General features: G+C 39.0%; 1 pseudogene; it reads right to left on the bottom strand.

Moving 5' to 3' along the window:
- Nucleotides 1-7,427: 7,427 nt before the first annotated feature.
- LOC127546960 (pre-mRNA-splicing factor RBM22-like) lies at nt 7,428-9,253 on the bottom strand (annotated as a pseudogene).
- Nucleotides 9,254-15,898: the final 6,645 nt, after the last annotated feature.

The raw sequence follows: 15,898 nt of genomic DNA, 5'->3' as shown, positions 1-15,898 counted from the left end.
ATTCAAGGTGACAATGACATCAAGGAAATAATGTTATGATATACAAATGAATTGGATTGAAGGGAAACTGGGCTGTGCAAAGTCACTAGCCTCATCTTCTCCTCCAGAGCCATTTGGGTCTAGTACCAAGACATAGATCATGATGACTGGACATGTCCCAGGATCTCCACCCTTTCAAAAATGATTTGCAAGCATATAAAATATATTTCTATATTAGTCATATTGGGAAAGAAGAAACAGGTCAAAGGAAAAATAGTACAATAAATAAAGTGAAAAATAGTATGTTTTGATCTGCAGTTAACTCCATCAGTTCTTTGTCTGGATATGGATAATATTTTTCATCATGAATGCTTAGGAAATGTATTAGATCATTGTATTGCTGAGAACACTAAATCATTCATAAGTGATCATTGTGCAATATTGCTATTATTATGTACAATGTTCTCCTGGTTCTTGTCCCTTCAGTTTGCATTAATTTCTCCTAAATTTTCCAGATTTTTTTGTGTGTCTTTTCTTTTGTTTTTGTTTTTGTTTTTGTTTTTTTTGGTTAGACAATCAGAGATAAGTGACTTGTCTAGGGTCACACAGTAAGTGTCAAGTGTCTGAGGCTAGATTTGACCTCAAGTTCTCCTGACTCCCAAGTTGATGCTTTATTCACTATAACACCCAGCTGCCTCATTCCAAATTTTTCTGAAAGCATCCTACTCATGATTTCTTATAACACAATAGTGGTCCACTATGATCTTATACCATAACTTGTTAGCCATTCCCCAAACGATGGACATCCCTTATATTTCTAATTCTTTATCACCACAAAAAAAGCTGCTTATTTCAGCATAAATAGTACCACTCCTACTTTTTTTGTTTCTTTGAGATATAAATATAGTGATAGTAAACTATACCACTTTAAAGAAACAAAAATCTTACATCTTTTCGTCACAAGATAAAAATCAACTTGAAGTCGGGTTAATGGATATCATTATATTTTCTTCTCCCCATTCAGGTTTGGTTTCAAAATAGAAGAGCCAGACATGCCATACAATCTAAAAAGCAAGCATCTGAGGATTCCACCAACTTAAGAAAACGGGTGTACCTGGAAAATGTACCTTTTAATCCAATTCTAGAAAGGGATTTCTCTAAGCAAAACCTCGTGACATCCAGAGCATCCAGTTGTCTTTCCTGGAGAGGTGAGCTTGGTCAGGAAACTGGCCCAAAGAGCAACTGCTTCTTTGAGAGAACGAGTGCAGCACCAACCACTGAGAATGCTTGTATGGATGGATATGGAATTTACCCCAATTCTCATTTTGTCTCTTCCCAAACAATGAGATCAACGACTGAACTTCAACTTGGTGACCTCACCATACCAGCGTTCCAGGGAAGCTCTAAGCAGTGGCCATTTTCCTGGGCCCTACAGGAAAGAAAAGGATCAGAAAATTATGACTCATGCACCTTCTTTTGTGGAGAAAGAAAGTCACCTATGCAGCAGCAGCAGAGATGCACAAGGGACCACTTCTACCCATGTTATCATCCAGTGCCTTTTCAATCCACACAGGAGCCCTCACATCAGCCATATCCCCAGAAACAGCCTCTGTTACAACAGCTGACCCCATTCCAGCATCAGTCATCACAGGAATTTCAAAGCCAGACACAGGGATCCCTATTGGTGAGAGAGAAGGAGCAGCAAAATGAACTATTGCCTTCCTGTAAACAGCAAGAATTGAATCCTATCAATGTATATAAGAAAACTGTTGGATGTGGGTCTACATTATTTCTTCATGATGGACATATGGCATCCTCAATGGGTGATGTGACTGTCCCTCAGGAAGCTGTGGGTGCCCCTCAAGCTCATCAGACTGACCATCAGGGAGATGTGGCAGTCATCCTGGGAGATCTGGCTGCCTCCCTAGGAGGTGTGACTGCCCATCAGGAACATCTAACTTACCACCAGGAAGATGTGGAAACTCTCCTGAGAGATCTGAATGCCCTCCTGGGAGATCTGACTACCCCTCCTGGAGATCTAACTACCCCACTGGGAGATGTGGCTGATCCTCTGGAACTTCGGACTCATACCTAGGGATATCTGACCGAGAGACCAGTTGCCAGATCCACAAATGCTATGTTTGTGGATGTCTTACCATATTTTTTAAGTGATGAATTCTAAATAACTTGAAGATTATGAATTGTGGCTTATTCAAGGAATATGGTTACTATGGCATGATAGACAGTCTTGTAAAATCCTTCATTTTGATTTGTCAATTCAGGGTATATTGATTCTGGGAGAGCTTGAGCAAGTCCAGTCCCAAAGTAAATGGTAGAGTATGATTTGTTTGGGTTTGTTCTATGTTTGTCTATTGTTTGTGTTCTGTGGGGTCTGTTTTCATTTCAGAGGGCTTTCCCGGAACAATCTGATGAGGATTATAATTTTGTTTTTGACATTTTGACAGGCCCTTTTTAAAAATAATATTTTTAAATGGATGAGATAAACTATAAATGTTTACAAAAGAAATAAATGTTACTGAAAGTAGAAAAATTAAATAAAAAATTTAAAATGTTAGTCATCATTCCTAGTTCATAAACCCACTGGAAATCTTTCCCAGGGAAGAGTCCAGTTTTAGGATGTATAGATTGTTTTATCCAAAAGATTCAACAGAGGCTCCTGTAGAAACAAATGTTTCTTTTCAAAATTACCTCATTTCTGTTCTTTGCCCCACTCCCACTAGTTCTTCAAGCTAGGCAAGCAATCCCTTTTAATTATCTTCCAAAGAGAGAATAATTTATTTAAATATAATTGGCATTTCTATAATGCTAAATTCTATTATGCTAATCATGGATTCAGCCAGCTATTATTTTATTCCTTAAGTTTATGTTGGAGAAAGAGATCTAAGGGGAAAGGTCTCCAATTTGGAAGACTCTTTTGGGCCAGAATTAATGTACCAATGCTTCTGCCAATGCTTCACTAGTACCAGGTGTCTTGCTATTAGTCAATAAAACCAATAACACATCGTGGTAATTTATTGTGGATTAAGTTTGGTGACTTTAAACTATTTAAGGATAACTATGGAATTTCTCCCTAACAAACTGCTGCACTCTTAAGAATACAAGGAAAGATAGGAGCTGGTATACATAGCTCTGGCTGGTGGCTTACAGAAACTGGCTGCCTTGAATATCTATAAAAATATAAGCTTGCCAAGCTTGCTTCTGTCCCAAAGTACAAGTGACATTGGTCCCTATCAAAAATGAACTAGGCCAAAATCTGTTTCTGAATATTCCACATCCCAGCACTTCCTGAAAACTTCCTGTGCAGTCCCATCCAAGGAGCAAATAAAGGGATATAGAACTCTTTTTATGGACCATCTAAAGGATGCATCTATTGCATTAAGCTGAGCATCCTCTACTTCTTCACTTAGGCATATGCATACATCACTATTTGTTATTTTAAAAAAAAAGTCAAGTTTCCCCAAAGACATTAAGTTTACTGACAATTCTTACCTGGTTTGTATCAAGGAACAGGAAAGGACCATGCTGATGGGGGAAGATTCCCATGATTCTCTGTAGGAGCTTTCACTATCATGATGAAGGAAAAAGAGCTTATCACAAAAATGAATAGCTACAAACAGGTTCTGATTCAGAAGTGAACCAACGGCTCAGCTTCTTCAAGGAAGATGTAGGGAGATTCTGGTGGAGGCTCACAGAAACAGGAGGGAAATGCCTGGGGAAGGAGAAGATGAGAGAAGTAAAGGACCCTGACCAACTTTAGACAAACCTTAAAACCTGCTCAGATCAAGCATTATTCCAATGACTTTGGAAAGCTCCCTCCTCCCCTCCCTCCCCCCCAGGAAGGCAAAGGCACCCCATTATTTGCAGATTCTACTCTTTCCTGTGGACAAGAAGATTGCCCTAAGCTGGGCATTGAACCGCTTGTATGAATCGCTGCCAAGTACAATATGTGGATAACGGTGATTACTGTGATTACTGTCACTGGCCCAATGTCTCCTGCAACTTCTTTTCCTTCAAGCTAGACATCAGGAAGTTATTGACAAGAAGGGAGATCCCCACTTCCATCAGGCAACTCAGTCTTCGTATTAGATACTGGACCCTGGCTGCTCAGCAAATACTGGGAGATTTCCGGGTTCACTCAATAAACTCCAGGTTCAGACTCTGCACTCAGACATCCCTTTTACCTTAGTATCTTCCATAGGCTTGTGACTCTGAACCTTGAGTTCTCCAACCTCCTCTTCAACCTTCTAAAATTGAATATTGGTTTTGGAGGGAAGAGTTCTTCCACAATGTCTGACTTTACTGGAATTCTCCCCACTAATTACCAGCTAATTTTGATCCCTCTCTTACCCCTAATGTATAGCAATGTTTCTGCCTACAAAGGAGGCTGGCATAATTGTTGAGTGGTTCCAAATCTAGTTTCAGGAGTCCCATGGATAAGGTTTTCTCTAGTGTAGGACTATACCTCTCAGGTACAATCTTTTCTTTCTTTTTTTTTCTTAAAGCTTTTTATTTTCAAAACAAAAGAATGGATAATTTTTCAATATTAACCTTTGTAAAACCTTATGTTCCCAATTTTCCTCTTTCCCCCTATCCCCTACCCTCAATGGCAAGTAATCCAATAAATGTTAAGCATGTTAAAATATATGTTAAATCCAATATATGTATACATAATTATACAATAATCTTTCTGCACAAGAAAATAAAACAGATCAAAAAGGAAAAATGAGAAAGAAAACAAAATATAAGCAAACAATAAAAAAAGTGAAAATGCCATATTGTGATCCACCTTCAATCCACAGTCCTTTCTATGGGTGTAGATGGCTTTCTTCATCACAAGATCATTGCAACTGGCCTCAGTCATATCACTGTTGGAAAGAGTCACGTCCATCAGAGTTGATTATAGTTTGTTCTTATAGTAGTGTACAATGATCTCCTGGTTCTGGTCATTTCACTCAGCATCAGTTCATGCAAGTCTCTTCAGGTCTCTCTGAACTCATCCTGTGATTTTTTTCTTAAAGAACAGTAATATTCCATAACGTTTATATACCATAACTTATTCAGCCATTCTCCAACCGATGGGCAACTGTAATATTCTCTTTCTTTTTTTTTCTATTTATTTTATTTTATTTTTTAAATAACTTTTTATTGACAGAACTCATGCCAGGGTAAATTTTTTTTTACAACATTATCCCTTGCACTCTCTTCTGTTCTGATTTTTCCTTTCCTTCCCTTCACCCTCTCCCCCAGATAGCAAGCAGTCCTATACATGTTAAATAGGTTACAGTATATCCTAGATACAATATACGTGTGCAGAACCGAACAGTTCTCTTGTTGCACAGGGAGAATTGGATTCAGAAGGTATAAATAACCCGGGAAGAAAAACAAAAATACAAGCAGTTTATATTCATTTCCCAGTGTCCTTTCTTTGGGTGTAGCTGCTTCTGTCCATCTTTGATCAATTGAAACTAAGTTAGATCTCTTTGTTGAAGAAATCCACTTCCATCAGAATACATCCTCAAACAGTATTGTTGTTGAGGTATATAATGATCTCCTGGTTTTGCTCATTTCACTTAGCATCAGTTCATGTAAGTCTTTCCAGGCCTCTCTGTATTCATCCTCCTGGTCATTTCTTACAGAACAATAATATTCCATAGCGTTCATATACCACAATTTACTCAACCATTCTCCAATTGATGGACATCTTTTCATTTTCCAGCTTCTAGCCACTACAAACAGGGCTGCCACAAACATTTTGGCATATACAGGTCCCTTTCCCTTCTTTAGTATCTCTTTGGGGTATAAGCCCAGTAGAAACACTGCTGGATCAAAGGGTATGCACAGTTTGATAACTTTTTGAGCATAGTTCCAAATTGCTCTCCAGAATGGCTGGATGGATTCACAATTCCACCAACAATGTATCAGTGTCCCTGTTTTCCCACATCCCCTCCAACATTCCGCATTATCTTTCCCTGTCATTCTAGCCAATCTGACAGGTGTGTAGTGGTATCTCAGAGTTGTCTTAATTTGTATTTCTCTGATTAATAATGATTTGGAGCATATTTTCATATGGCTATAAATAGTTTTAATTTCTTCATCTGAGAATTGTCTGTTCATATCCTTTGACCATTTATCAATTGGAGAATGGCTTGATTTCTTACAAATTAGAGTCAATTCTCTATATATTTTGGAAATGAGGCCTTTATCAGAACCTTTGATTGTAAAAATGTTTTCCCAGTTTATTGTTTCCCTTCTAATCTTGTTTGCATTTGTTTTGTTTGTACAAAAACTTTTCAATTTGATATAATCAAAATTTTCTATTTTGTGGTCAATAGTGATCTCTAGTTCTTCTTTGGTCATAAATTCCTTCCTCTTCCACAGGTCTGAGCAACTGTAATATTCTCTCTAAAATGTAATGTTCTCCTTTGAGGTTTTCTTGGGGTGTCTGGAGGCAGCCTTAGTTTCAGTTTAGTAATCACCACAAGTACAGCCAGGTGTTAAAGTCTAAATCTTTTATTATCTCTTTCACAGTCTTGTCTCCTTCATTTGGGGCTTGGCTAGTTTTCTGGAGACTTTCCTTTTTTCTTGGTTCCAAGAGCTTGAGCTCCTGCCTCATTTTCTGCCCTCTGAATCTTTCCGAATATCCAAAGGTTTGTGCTTCAGCTTCCAGCCACCACAAAGGAAGATGGAAGGAATCTGTTTCAGTCTCTGAGAGCTCCTAGTGTGCTTGTCTTTTCTGGCACTGAGAACTTCTAGCTTATACACTCCACACTGAGGACAAACCAATCATTATATCACTAGGAAACCATTATTTGTTGTAGGATTAAATCAATGCTAAACTAGATTTAAGCAGTCTCCTCAATTCCATTTAGTACCTTGTTTCAAGTTCTGGCCCTTAACATCTCCTTGTAGGATTAAATCAATCATACTGAACCATGCTAAATTAGATAACTATTGTCTCTATCAATTCCACTGACTTAGTACCTGTAAGAATCCTTTGTTTCAAATTCAGAGTTCTGGCCCAAAACAGGCATCCACTCAGTTTCCAATTTGTAGCCCAAAAATTATATTTAAAATATTATTCACTTCACATCAAACTTTGTGAGACCCCAAACTGACAAAGAAATGCATTCAGTCAGGAGTACAACTCTCCCAAAAGTTCCCAGAAGCTCCACATTCTCCTGCAAGGTTAAGAAGCAAAGAAGATTTTTGACCCTACTGATCATATCTGTTAATATTTGTTTAGCAGGGCTTCTCCACTTGCTTTGTGCTGATGAACTCAGTTCCTATTTGTCCCTATTTTACTATGGTACACACTATCCTATGCTATCATGAAACTTAATAGAGGAAGAAAAAAATACTTCAAGATTTCTTTATTCCATTTATCAAACATCTTTCTTCCTCAGAACCCAAATAGCACAAAGGTTATGTTAGGGACATCTGGGTTTTACTACAAAAACCCCCATCCTCTAAGGATCCTGAAGGTAGTGGAGAGGTCCTGGAGCTGACTCGAAGGGAGGTAGAAATCCCATTGAGTGGAATATGTGAGATCCAAAACCTGATGGGGGACCAGGTGCAATTCCAATCACTACTGGAGGACCACTGGGAAGGAGATAAACATACTTGGTAGATGATTCTTTTTCAGCCGCTGGAGGAAGAGGAAGAGCTCCGGGAAATCCTGGCATAGGCTCAAGCGAAATTCCAAAGACCTTGGTTCCCTCTTTCTCCTTTTCTTTGCCTCTGGCAGCCCGAGATCTTCCCCATTTCACTCGAAGCCTTCTCCCATTTATAATCACTTTGTTGTAAGGCATCTCTGCAGCCAACTCTGGCAGATTGCCTTGTGGTAACCTGGAGGAAAGCGCTCTGCAACCTGGAGGAAAGCGTTCTACAACCTCTGTGCAACCGTTCTCTTTCGGATCTCATCAAACTGGGAAAAGGGATTTCTGAGACCCCTCTCACTGATTGTATCTCCCAGGCCGAAAACATAAGTGAAATGGTCTGAACCTCAGGGATCAGACGAGGTAGGGTTGAAGCTTGTTTTAGAAGCTTAACCGCCATAGGATGATTAATACTGTGGTAGGGATCTTGGAGGCTTTGATCAGCATAAGGAAATGGAAAGGAGATAGATGTCAATCAATTAGATAAGGAAACACATTTGTGGAACATGAATATAATGGACTATTACTTTGGCTTAAGAAATGCTGGTGAAAAATTGAAAGAATAATGTGAAATCTTACATACAGACACATAGACAATTCTGAGATACTACTACATACCTGTCAGATTGGCTAGAATGACAGGGAAAGATAATGCGGAATGTTGGAGGGGATGTGGGAAAACAGGGACACTGATACATTGTTGGTGGAATTGTGAACACATCCAGCCATTCTGGAGAGCAATTTGGAACTATGCTCAAAAAGTTATCAAACTGTGCGTACCCTTTGATCCAGCAGTGTTTCTACCCCAAAGAGGAATTTTCTACCCCAAAGAGGAATTTTACAAGAAGGGTACCTCATCAGCTTTGGGGTCAGTAGGTTTTTCGCGTTTGTGAGAACACTCTTTTCCTATTTTATTACCTCCCTCTCTTCCCCCAAGGAACAAATGTGAGGACGATTGCTTCGGTAGTGAGGGCTCGTCGGAGCCAATTGGAGCAGCATGTCCGTTGGATCTGCAGCTTTCCCAAGAATCCCCACAGGCCGAGTTCCCTCAGAGTTCCAAATCTGCAGCTCGACATTGTGAGCGTAGTATTCTTTGTTCACATCAAACTTAGGCAGGTCACCCTTAAAGGCAGACCTGAATAAGCAAGCCATATTCTAGGACCAAAACACAGGTCCCGCTGGCATTCTTTTTTTTTTTTTTTTTCAAGCTTGCTCTAGTTTTGGCACACTTCAGTCTTCTTCTTTTTTTCTTGAGGCAATTGGGGTTAAGTGACTTGCCCAGGGTCACACAGCTAGGAAGCGTTAAGTGTCTGAGGTTAGATTTGAACTCAGGTCCTCCTGACTTCAGGGCTATTGCTCTACCCACTGCATCACTTAGCTGCCCCCACACTTTAGTCTTCTTAAAACGCATACGAAATGGGGAGTCTCAGCAGAATACAGTAAATGGCCTGGACCAAATTTTTTCACTCTTTTCTGTACTTCTCTCTGATCCTTCTGATGTAGGGATTTTCTGAAAGGCACATCTGGCACAGAATAGGGAAGTCCGGGTCCTCCCAGTTCTGCCTCTTGTTGGTATTGTATCCCAGAGGATTTGCCATATGATAGAGAAGCCGACTGTCCTCCGAGTTCCTTACAGTCTTGAAACAAAAGAAAAACAAAGTTTTGAAGAGGGACTTAGGCTCCTTCAACGATTAGCAAAGCCAAGGCACTCAGTTGAAGAGCTATAGTTCTCTCCTCCAAAAATCCCTGCACCTCAACCAAATTTTGCTTTTAGAAGCTTACATTCTCTCTCCATTTAGTTATATACAAAATAAGTACATCCTGAAAGGGAGGGCCTTCTTATATAAGTGCACAGGAAAAGTAAATGTGAATTGTAAATTCAGTTGTAAACTCCTCACAAAGTGGAAATGGGAAACAGCAATCTGCTAGGGAAAAAGTTGGTGTTGTCCAAAAGAATCTAAAGCCTGATGATGGCTATAGGAGCCTAAAAGTAGAAAGTAGAAAGCACCAGAGAAGATGATAGTCTTCTGCTTAATTAGAAGGATTTTGTTCATCTGGGACATCTTTGGGTCAGGGAATTCGAGTCCTGCCTCATCCTTACAATTCAGAAGCTTTGTTCTAAGAGACTGGCAGCTGAATGAAGAGGGCACGTGTGTTGGGGGGGGGGGGGGGGAAGGGGGCAGAAAGAGTGGGGCTACAGGAGAGGAGGGAGGAGAGACAAGATTTCCTTTAGCTTCAATGCCCCAAAGCTGATGGCCCCAAGAGGACAAGGTTCCCTTCTTGTAAAATTTCTCTTTTCTTATCTTTGCATTTCCCCCAAACTCACCTCCAAGACAATGTGAACTGCCTTGTCTTTTGTTTCCAATTCAATCTAATCTGTAAGTGACTGTTTTTTTTTTTAATTTCTTTATTTTAAACTTAAATACAAAATTAAGAGGGGGGAAATACAAACTTTGACATATACATAACAGACTTTAAAAGAGAATTCATTAGGAAAAAAATAAATTTGTACTTCAAGAAAAACTCTAAAATAAATACTACACATAGCTTTCACAACTGTCTGGCTTTTCTTGGCTTCCTTGTTGATTTTCTTTTGTTCTCCTCTGTGCACTTTTTATTTATTTCTCTCACCCCCAAGAAAAAGGCTACAATGAAGCTCTGAATATACATCCATGTACATAAATATCTATAAACATAAAGATAGACACGCATACTGACATATGGAAGACCCTATTACGGTTATTTCCCCCTCTCATCTTTTTCTACGAAGATGAAGAACATCTCTTCAAAGTTCTAAGGCTCTCCATGCTTTTCTAAATTAATCAACTCATCATTCTTAATTCACAGTAGTATTTCAACAACCCATTCACATTCTATCTGAGACATTTTCTGCATTCTTTCTGTTCTTGGTTACTCAGATTTTATTTATACACAGTAGTATTTTTATTCAAATTATAGCTTTTTATCGATAAAACAAATGCATGGGTAATTTTTCAACACTGACTCTTGCATAAATGTCTGTTCCAACTTTTTCCCTCCTTCCCCCCACTCCCTCCCCTAGATGGCAGGTAGTCCCATACATTATACACAACTATTTTAATTTAAACTGATTTAAATTATCCTTTTGATACTTACCCAATGGTCTCTTTTATAATATAGTTTAAAGTGTGACACTACTGAAATCTACTCCCTTTACATCTTATTTTATCAAAAGCTTCTGACTTTTTAATCTTTTAAATGAACTTTGTTATTATTTTCCTAACAGTGTAATTTTTTTTTTTACTAATTTAATTTCAATGACATTGAATAATGAGATTAGTTGGGTAAAAATTCTAATTTAAAAAATTACACTGGTGTTACCCATTTATGAACAATAAATATTACTTCAATCCTTTAGATCGGAGGTTACTTGAATAAAATATATTTTATATTGATATTCAAATAATTCCCCGTGTCTGTTCAGTTATACCCTCAAATATTTGATACTGTCTAGTGTTATGGGCCAGAACTCTGAACTTGAAACAAAGGATTCTTACAAGGTACTTAAGTCAGTGGAATTGATAGAGATAATAATTATCTAATTTAGCATGGTTCAGTATGATTGATTTAATTCTACAAGGAGATGTCATGGGCCAGAAATTGAAACAAGGTACTAAATGGAATTGAGGAGACAATGGTTAAATCTAGTTTAGCATTGATTTAATCCTACAACAAATAATGGTTTTTAGTAATATAATTGATTGGTTTGTACTCAGTGTGGAGCATATAAACTAGAAGCCTCTGCCAGGGTTCTCTAAAATGTAATGTTCTCTGTTGAGTTTTCCATGGGGTCTCTGGGAGCAGAATTTGTTTCAGTTCAGTAATCACCAAAGTGCAGCCAGGTGTTAAAGTCCAAAACCTTTATTATCTTTTTCAAAGTCTTGTTTCCTTCATTTGGGCCTCGGCTAGTTTTCTGAAGGCCTTCCTCTCGCCTTGGTTCAGAGAACATGAACTTCTGCCTCCTTCTCTGTCCTCTGAATCTCTCTGAATCCAAAGGTTTGTGCTTCAGCCTCCAGCCACCTCCAATCCAGAAAGGTGGACGATAGAATGAATCTGTCTCAGCCTCCGAGAGCTTCTAGTGCACCTGCCCTTTCTGGCCCTGAGAGCTTCTTCCTTATATGCTCTACACTGAGTATAAATCAGTCATTATTACATATATTATCTATCTATCTATCTATCTATCTATCTATCTATCTACCTATCTACAATCAATCACTAGGAAACTGTTAATTGGGGATGGGGGAATGCAAAGAAAAGGAAAGAACAAGTTTAGGAGAGAGAGTGCCCCGCCATTCGGGCAGCATCAGTTTAGGGTCTGAGGGCACTGAAAGTGAATAAAGCCTTGTCTTTTTGCCCACACCAGCCCTCTTCCTTCAGTCGCTAATCCTGTAAAATGAGGCTTCAGAATTATAGGGATGGGACAAGAATTCACTGATCCAGGGAAGTTCCAGAAGAAATGCCTTCTAACTAATCAAAAGACTTTGGGCTTTTTGTATATCTTATCCTTTCAGTCTCTAACAGACGTACCTGTTGCTGGGCTTATTTAAGATCTTTTGGCCAGTGCCAGTTTTTCTTCTAGCAAATTGATCCGTTCTGGTGCATCATTGAGTGTAAATGAGGGAGTGTGTTTACACTTACTTTTTCTGTGGACTCAGATAGAAGGCCCCGCTCGTCCATGTCATAGTCCTTTGTGGGTATAAAGGGAGAGATTCCAAACTCTTAAAAGCAATAGCTCGCTAAGAGTGGGGGAATTTTTGGAAGAGGATACAGTCTATCCTTAGGATGTTGTTCAGTATCTTGCCCTTGCCAATATATCACTGAAAGAGCATAAGAGACTCTCCAGCCTTTTATTTATTTATTTATTTTTTACTATTGCAAACTCTGAGGCCCAGGATCGGTAAATGATCCCCCAGTTCCCCGTTTGGCCCTCGATGTATCCCCAATGCCCTCATGAAACGGGTCCTCATTCATTCCATTGCTGGGGCAATCCCAGTTCGCATCGAGAAAGGGGAGCTTTCTTTCTTTCTTTCTTTCTTCCCTTTCTTCGCTCTCTCTCTTTCTTTTTTTCTTTCAGCTTTTTATATACAAAACATATGCATTGGTAATTTTTCAACACTGACCCTTGCAAAGCCTTCTGTTTGAAATTATCCTCTTCTTCCTCCCACTTCCTCCCCTAGATGGCGGGTTATCCAATACATGTTAAATATGTTAAAATATATGTTAAATCCAATATATGTACACATATTTATACAGTTATCCTGCAGCGCAAGAAAAATCGGATCAAGAAAAAAAAAAAAACTGAGAAAGAAAACAAAATGCAAACAAACAAACAACAGAAAGTGAAAATGCTGTGTTGTGGTCCACACTCAGTTCCCACAGTCCTCTCTCTCCCTGGGAGTAGATGGCTGTCTTCATCACTGAACAGTTGGAACTGGTTTGAATCATCTCATTGTTGAAGAGAGCCATGTCCATCAGAATTGATCATCATATAATCTTGTTGCCCATAATACACAATTCTTAAGTGAAATTTCATCTGGACTTTTCTCCACATGTAAAAACAAAGTATATACTATGTGGTTATAAGAGGGAGAGTGTTTTTTTCCTTGCCTCCCTAAAACCTAGTGTAAGCATATGATAGTCAAAAAGCATTCAAGAAGTCTTTATTGTGGCCAGACCTGAGTTAATTGCTGGGGATACAAAGAAAGGCTTTTGGCTGGAAGGAACTATCCTTGTTGCTGAAGAAACTCACTTTTAACCTAGTGATAAGGATGTGACCTTTGATTTCATTGGGATCAGGAACTCCTGGGTGAGGAAGCTCCCTCTATCAATGCAAATTGGCACTTCCTTCCCTCTTCCCCTAATTTGCTATCTTTTAGTTGTACTTAGATCCTTGAGAGGTAACTTGGCCCCCCGGATGACACAGATAGTTTATGACAGAAACCAGGTCCTCCCTCTGAAGGCAATTCCCCAGTCAGGTCAACTTTTAAAAATGACTTTTCATAATGTAAAGGATCTGTCATTGAACTCAAAAGGTCAGCTTCAGGCTTCCCTGCATCATTCATTTTCTGCACCTGAGGTTTGATTCAACTCAACAAGTTCCCAAGAATCCCCTTAATTCCAAGAGGTCACCTTTCTAAGTCCCTTCTTCCCTAAATTCCACCATATTTTACAACTGAAGAAAGGGAGAGCTGAAGGAATTTGCCCTTATCTTACAGTGGGAGAGAAATAGACAGGGATATTTATCCTCTATCATCTGATATCAATTGAGTTCAGGGCATTAAAAAAAAAAAACCTATATTGGTCAAAATGGCTATTGATCAGGGCACCCACTTCTGTAAACATTTTGAAGAGTAATTTTCTTTGCACATGTTTTCTGAAGGTGTTTGTTGAATTTTGTTTGCCTATCATTTGTCTCATTCCCATCCTGGATTCTAAGCAACTGGAAGTAAGGGTAGATTTAATGTCTCTGACTCAGCATTTAATAGACTTTCATATGATGGAGATGAATAAATGTCTGTGACTTGTTTTTTGAAGATTCTGGACACACATTCTTGTAAAGAACCAGTTTGGAAAATCACGTGACACTGGACTCCTCAGACCATAGATCTGAACTTGAACTACACTCGGTCTATGACAGAGAATAGAGGGCTGGGTATGTATCAGGAAACCCTAGTTCAGGAAGACCCGTGTACAATGATCTGGTTCTGTTCATTTCACTTAGCTGATGCTAAAAGAACCTCTCAAGGTTCATGTAAACTTCTCCAGGTCTCTCTGGAAGGGGGAGCTTTCAGTGGAGAAAGTCCAGACTAAGCGCCAGTAAAGTTCTCGGATGAGCAGGATAAAGAATTTCAGTTCATCCAGAAAGACAGCAGGCAGGAAGCCGAGTGTTATAAAAGATGATGGGTAGTCTGATTTAAAAGAAAAAAACAAAACCTGGAAAAACTTACATGAACTGATGCTGAGTAAAGTGAGGAAGAACAGGAGAATGTTGTTTACGGTAACAGCAACACACGGTACAATGATCAGCTTTAATGGACTTAGCTCTCCTGAGCAGTACAATGACCTATGACAGTTCCAAAAGACTCATGAAGGAAAATGCTATCCACATCCAGAGAAAGAGATAAAATCTGAATACAGATTGAAGCACACGATTTAAACTTTTTTTATTTGCATTTTTTTTCTCTTGAGTGCTCCCCTTTTTTCCTAATTCTTCTTTCATGACTTGACTAATGTGGACATATATTTAACATGATTGTATATGTATACATGCATATTGCATATGTGATACTTGCTGTCTTGGGGAGAAGAAAGGCTAGAGAAGAATAAAAACACACAAGTATATGAGTGTATGTGTCTATGTGTGTCTGTGTATAGTTACTTATGCATATGTGTGTGCATATATTCATACTTGACGTAGCCTTCTTTAGGATAGAAGAAGGAAAGGGGAAAAGAAACTTAAAAGTGCACTGCAGAGAACGAAAGAAAACCAACAAGGAAGTAAATAATAAAGACTAAACATCTTTGAAAATAATGGGCAGTATTTATAATATAGGTTTTCTTCAAATAGAAATTTATTTTTGTACATGGAAACCTCTCTTACAGTGTACTATGAAAATGGTGATTTTTTTTCCTTCTCTTTTTAAATTTGTTTAAAGTAAAAAAAAAAAAAAAATGACAGTTAAAAAATATCCAGTCACTTAAGTGTGTGACTTAAGTGTTGTGTGTTCTACTGGATTGGGAACAAAGCCGAGGTTGCTCACTTTCTCTTCTGCGTGGGTTAGGGAAAATGCAAAGATTCAGGAGGAAGAGTGCCTTGACATCTCAGGGCCATCAGCTTAGAATCTGGGGGTTTTGAAGCTGAAGTGAGCCTTGTCTCTTTCTCACCCCAGCCCACTTCACCTTCCCGTCTTATCAAAGGTTTCCGAATTGTCGGGGTGGGAATGGAGTTAGGAATTCCCCGGCCTAAAGAAGTGGCAGACGGAGAATTCCTCCCGAGACGAGAAGTTCTCTGCATATTATAGTTTTAGCCTCCTAGAACCCTCTTATTCCCAGGCTTATTTCGGATCTTTGGAGGCAATGCCACTTTCCTTCTAGCAAAATGCAGTTTCAGTTGTTAGAATAAGGTGGGATTTCAGTTGAAATCCGAATTCTCACGCTCCACCGAGCGTGACCGGAGCTCTAGGGGCGGTGTGGTTTTCCCGCTA

This window comes from Antechinus flavipes, chromosome 2, assembly GCF_016432865.1.
Source record: "Antechinus flavipes isolate AdamAnt ecotype Samford, QLD, Australia chromosome 2, AdamAnt_v2, whole genome shotgun sequence".
NCBI lineage: Eukaryota > Metazoa > Chordata > Mammalia > Dasyuromorphia > Dasyuridae > Antechinus > Antechinus flavipes.
Note: the sequence above shows the minus strand (reverse complement) of the source record. Positions and strands in the feature narration are given on the sequence as shown.